The following is a 6495-nucleotide window of genomic DNA, read 5'->3' as shown; positions in this document are numbered from 1 at the left end:
TTTTTTCACCTTGCTTCACAGTCTTCTCAATATTCATCTGAACCCGATCCCAATTTCCTATATCCATTAAATTCTCATCTGAGGAAAACCAAGGATTATATTCTTTGATAATTTCATGACACATCTCTAAGTCTGACATAGATATGAGCGCCATGAGTTTTCAGCAAGTGTTTAAGCATAGACGGAAGTGGAGAAGTTAGCTTGTCCCATTACCCTGTAATTACTTACATTATTATCTTGCACTCCTAATGTTCTTTCAGAGTCCCTGTTTGGGTGCCAATTGTTGGGGACCCTTCCCCAACTACCTCGGTTATGAATGACCCTGGGTAGTGCTGCAGAAATCAGGACACAGTGGATGCAGAATAGGAGATACAACTGCAAACTTCATTGCAAAGCCAGTGCTCTTTTAAAATACTCAAATCACAAGTCAAACTAGGTTCCCATAATACATGAAAATAGTTACATAAACTAATAACCTTGATGCAAATAATTTCAAGAGCTTTGTGCCCTAGTTAATCTAAACAAAAAGCCTGGTGTTATGGGAATAACTTTTGCTGTAATATAATATGTAAAAACACCTCATCGTGAGACAAACCACAACCTAATCAGAACCTTTGAACTACAGTGCACATCTGTGTTCTCAAGGACAGACTATTGGCAAGACACACTACCTATGATAGAGGTTTGCCTCCTCCTAACTTGGTTTTCCAACAAGACTGAGGTCAACAAGAATGATACCTCAAATCACCCTTGCATAGAGTTTTTATGCAGTTCAAAACTGACCCTCCACAGTAACCAAAACAAGTTAGAGGGAAACAAAGGAAAATGAGGTAGTATAGAGAGAAAACACAAGAACTGAAGGACAAATCATTTATTGGAATCTGGAAAAGTTCTCAAAGCCTACCTTACGTGATGGTTTGGACTAAGCAACATAGATTCTCACTCTGTAACTGAGTGGTAGTTCATTTGTATATCTGTAGGGATTGTGAGGTGAGAGAGGTGCAGTGGTGATACTTAACTATTTTATCTCTCTTTTCCCAAGCTTCTGGTCAGGAAAGTGATTTACTCCATTTGATGTTGTGTGGAATGTCAATGACCTTGGAGTACAGTGCATTTTTTACTGATAAAGTTCAGTTTATGGTCACTTAAATATATAGCATAAAATTATAAGCATTCATTTTTATTTAGTGATATTTAAATTTTCTATTAATAACTCCTTACAAATAGTGGATGAATTAATTTTGTGGCATTCTTGAAATTACTCAATAATTTTCTTAAGAAATGTGCAGGATATTCTAGCTGATTTCATATGGTGTTTCTAAAGAAATGACATCTTACAGACATACATAGTTAATTCTAAAAGTTATAGCATCTAGCTATATACCTAATTTGAATAGGATGTTATTATAACAGTATTTTTTCCTGTGAGGATCATGCACATATTCCCATGTATCAAAACCAAACCAAACCAACAAACAAAAATACAAAATTTCATTAGGCCTTCTTTTGGAAATCCAGCAATAAGATATGTTTCAAACCTGCAATATATGTGAAGAAACAATTTTTAATGGAAGAACGTGAGACTTTCATAAGAAATGCAGAGTCACCAATGCATTATTTCCCCACAGAAATAAATGGAACCATAAACATAGTGGAAGGAATTCTCTCACATTGTCTGATAAGAATGCAGCACACCAGGACAGGCTCCAAAGCCACAGAGAAACCCTGTCTCGAAAACCCAAAAAAAAAAAAAAAAAAAAAGAAGGCAGCACATATATTGATTTATTATATTTGCTTCATTTAAGCTCCTCAGTTATGTAAATGGTTTTTACATAGACACACACACAAATTGTGTACAAATATGAAGAATATTATATAGTAAGAAATATTTATGTGTTTATATAGAGTAGTTACTTTTCTTACTTAGATAAAAATGAAGTATTCCCAATTGACTCATTAAGTTGTTTTTTAAAACATTTTAAATACTACTAAGTATGCCATAACTTGCTCAACTGATGCAGAAGCTATTGAAGTATACTATCTACTGTCTTGTTCCTCATAGTTGCCTAGCTAAAATTATAAATAACCTAGGACCACCAACACAGAGTTACATCATACACAGTTTGATGGATACTCCCCCATCAATCAATGATTAAGAAAGTGCTCTATAGGATTCCTACAGCAATTTCTTATGATGATATTTTTCAGTTGAGTTTCCCTTTTTCCTATGACTCTAGACTGTGTCAGGTTGAAAATAAACAAGATAGCACATGCATAGTAATGTTGGGCCAGTGACAGGGATAGTAATGTTGGGCCAGTGACAGGGATACTACCTGTGATACACAATGATAAATATCCAGTGCTCTCCAACACCCTTTCATGCCTTCAATACCAGAACCACCTGGGTAACATGTATAGTCCCATACTTTTTCTTCAAAATTCATAGAAATTACTTATGTGGGAACTGGAGCTCAAGTATCCAATAGTCTTCCTGATTTCGTAGGTAGGGGTCAGATTCCCACTAGGTACACATGGTAAATTTCCCTGTTGAAAGTCATTCTGCTGAATCCCTTTTAACCACATTGTCAGTTATAGACGTTAGCTTGATTCAGGAAATAACCAGGCTAGCTATATTTTTATTTACTTTATTTACTTTTAGGGAAATTACTCATGAAATAGGAACAAGAATTCCAAGCTCAGCTTTGCTTTGTGGGAACCACAGAGAGAGTGCACCTGTGCTGTGCGCCCAATTTTTTTTCCAGGTACCAGAAAGCCACACACTATCTTTGTCCCACCTCTTGAAGATAATTGTTAACAAAGATTCCCCATATTCCAGTATTAAAGAATGCTTATAAAGTGATATTATATGTTGGAAGAGAGATAGAGAGGAGAAAGTGATCTGTCTTGTAAACTAGTAAGGAAAGTTATCCAAATTTGTGTTGAGGTTTTAAATGGATTTTAGTTGGCCACATTGTGCTCCATTTTGTTGTTTTAAGGGCTGCTTTTTGGTCCCTGACTGCTTAGCCCATAAATAATCACACATAAACTATATTATTTAAAACACTGCTTGTCCAATGACTTTAGCATATTTCTGGCTAATTCAAATCCTAAACTAATCCACCTCCATTAATCAATGTATCACCATGTGGCTGTGGCTTACAGGGTACAGTTCTTTCCGGTATCTGTCTCCGGCAGGGATTACATCATTTCTCCCTTATTCCTCCTCCTTTCTACAAGGATTGAGTTTAGTTTTCCCTGCCTAACTAAGTTCTGCTCTATCAACAGGCCGATGAAGTTTGCTTATTTATCAATGGTATTCACAGAGTACAGGTGGAACTACTACATCAGATGCCCCAGTGTTACAGAAGAACTTCGATTGACTGTCCAGGCAAATGTTTGAAAAGGTTTTATAAATGTGCCTATTTGTAAACATAGAAATGATTATTGTGGTACTTGGATCTTTTCAGTGGAGATGCTGGTTGTTATTGCAGAGAAGATCCTGCCCTGCAGCTGCCCCAAGTAATTGCCATTGCTGGGTTGAGATTTTCCTTGATTCATGTGCCTGAATTATATCTGTAACCCTGTGTAGTAAGCACAGTTATTCACAAATTAGAATTAAAAAAAAACATTTTTTTTTAATTTTATAGATGCCCTTTCAAGGATGAATGGACCTTTCTTCATGTCTCACTAGGGAAAGATAAATATCAGGAAAGTATCTCAAGGTGCAGTTATTATTACATTTTGAATATTGTTTAACTTTTGAAATTATAATATTATTACAAAATTTAACCTGATGCATTCTTCATGCAAACATTCTTATACATCCCTTTTTACTCTCATTAAAATTCATGTCAATTTAAAACATTCTTTGATGTTTTATGTTCATAATTGTATCAATGTACACACATATTTTTGATAACTAAAGACACCCCGTTTGGTTTGTCTACTGTCAATTTTTTATATTTTCAGTGCTGACCATTAAGTAATCAAAACCATTTGTGTGTGTGCTTCCCTTGTTAAAATGATTTTTTTTCAAATCTTTTGAATGAAGTACATTTTCTCCAGTATTCTTTGCTTTATCTTTATATGAAGGAAGATTTGTCTTTTGAGCATTGCTTTTGATACTTACTTGTCTATAGTCTATGTGAAACTCTAGATGGCACCATTGTACCTCAAATTTCATAACTATATTCTTCAGTAAGCTGATTGATGCCAGGCCTCCTCTTATTCATTCCTTAGGAAATATATATTTCTCCAGCATCTCTTGCTAGGGAAGATAAATGTGGAAATACATTAAGTTAAACCCATCACAGAGAGAGGTCATAGATTTATCTCTTTCTCTCTCAATAAAATCTATGGCTGCACACCTAGTATAACTTTTGGCAACTTTTAAGATGAGTTAAATTATTAGTAGTAAATGACATTTTTTGGGCCCTTAATTTATCTCAGATATATTTATAATCATGTGTGTTGTGTCATATTTCAGCACCTCTGAAAGAAGGCAGTGTGAGTGAAATGCTTTTATCTTGTTCTTATTCTCATGACAGTTTCATCAGTACTGCACTTCCTGTGGTTCTATACAAATTTTAGAAAAGTTTTGAACATTGCAAGAAAAGAATGACATAAATGGTGATCTGTATGCCCACTGTATGAATATTGCAGTCATAAAACTATTGAAACTGCTTGTGTGGAAATTTTGAGCTTTCTAAACCTTATGTAGATCTTACTCATCCTATGAAATGTTTAAGCGTACAGTTTCTCAATATTTATTTCTAAACATTTTTATAATCCTGATGTAGGGTCTCACAAGCTTGCTCATGATAATCTCAGACTCAAGCATGCAGGAAGTGCTTCTCCCCAACTCCTCGGAAGGTTTCAGTGAAGACACACTCACCACATCCAGCTGGTGGTAATGTAAATCTTGTTTTATTTTTCCCTTTCATTTTTAATTACATTTCTTGCATATAACATTCTATCAAATTTTTATGTTTTCATGTAATGGTATGTTTGTTGGTATATTTATAAGTCCATATTTTGTATATGTCTTACTATTTCTGCAAATATTATGTCCTATTTATTTTAATTAGACATAGTTTATGTTCTTGCTATAGAAACAACTACTGTTCATTTTCTCCAGTTATTTCTCTGAAGACAAAATGTCCAGTAAATGTTCAGTGAAGTGGCATCCACTTGTATTTTTTCATTTTAACTTTTGGGGACATACTGAACCTATTGGATTCTAGGTATTATTTCCCTTTAAATTCATAATATTCAAGTTCAATGCATGACCTAATATCTTGAGTATTTTCTTCATCTTGGATTTATCTTTCTTAATATATATGAAGATTTCATACATTTATATGAGTTTTGCTGCTTTTTTAATTCCAATTCTTTTGTCTTGTTCTCCTTTTCTGCTGAAACAGTATTTCTTAACTATTGTGATCTATACTTCCCTTTTATATTTAAAAATATAAGAACTTAATTAAAAACATGTTTATTTGCATAATTTCCACATTACTGTCTCCCAGACTCTTACTTAGTTACCCCAATCTCAATTTCATTACCTTCTAATTATTTTTATTATATATATATATAGAGACAAAACTATTTTATATATGTATACATATACAAACACACACACACTCTGTATAAGTACAATCTGTTGAATGTATTTGTTTTTCCTAGTTCTACAGTATTTAGTGGATAAAACTGCAAAATTGTAGTGCGGTTAGACATAACAGTATCTTTGAAAGTAGTGGTAAGGGCTTATAAGTTACATGAACTCACTAACCCTGTCATGTTTGTCGTTTGCAGCCTTAGGCATTCTTTACCTCTTTTTAAGAAGACTTGAATACAATTATTAGATATTAGTTATTGATAAGATATAGGAACCAGTAGTGCATTTTTAGTGAAAACTAGCTATGTTGGTCATTGTCATTCAAAGGTATAATAACTAAATTATACAATTGAATCCTTTTTTTCCTGTGACAGCTTTCATAAGAAATTCCTGGTCTCTAATAGCTAATTCTCAGGCTCCAGGGTTATTACCAAATAATTATGTAAGCTGTGGGGACAAATAATCTGAGCACCATGGCCACATAACGCCTTTATATATAGGGTACATGAACTGAGGCAGTAGAAGGCTAATCAGTCCTTGATGACTATCTCATATGAGCTACAAGAAATAATACTTCAACACTGTAGAAGTCCCGATGAATATTAAAGACTGGAGGACAGAATAAGATAGAGAGAACTACTGAGAAAATTAAATATGAGGAAAGAAATGAGTGATATCCAGTTTACTGAGATAGCACAGTGTTCACTACTGACTTCAGGAAGGCATGGAACTTACCAAGAATCTTGAGGTTAGTATAGAGGGTTAGTAGTTTTGCTGAGTATATGGTGTCGCCATATCTTTGTAATGTTACAAAGTCCTTGGAAGATATAAGTATTTATATCATCTTACAAAGAGTGTGTATAAAATGAATTTGCATC

This window comes from Chionomys nivalis, chromosome 23 (assembly GCF_950005125.1).
Source record: "Chionomys nivalis chromosome 23, mChiNiv1.1, whole genome shotgun sequence".
NCBI lineage: Eukaryota > Metazoa > Chordata > Mammalia > Rodentia > Cricetidae > Chionomys > Chionomys nivalis.
Note: the sequence above shows the minus strand (reverse complement) of the source record.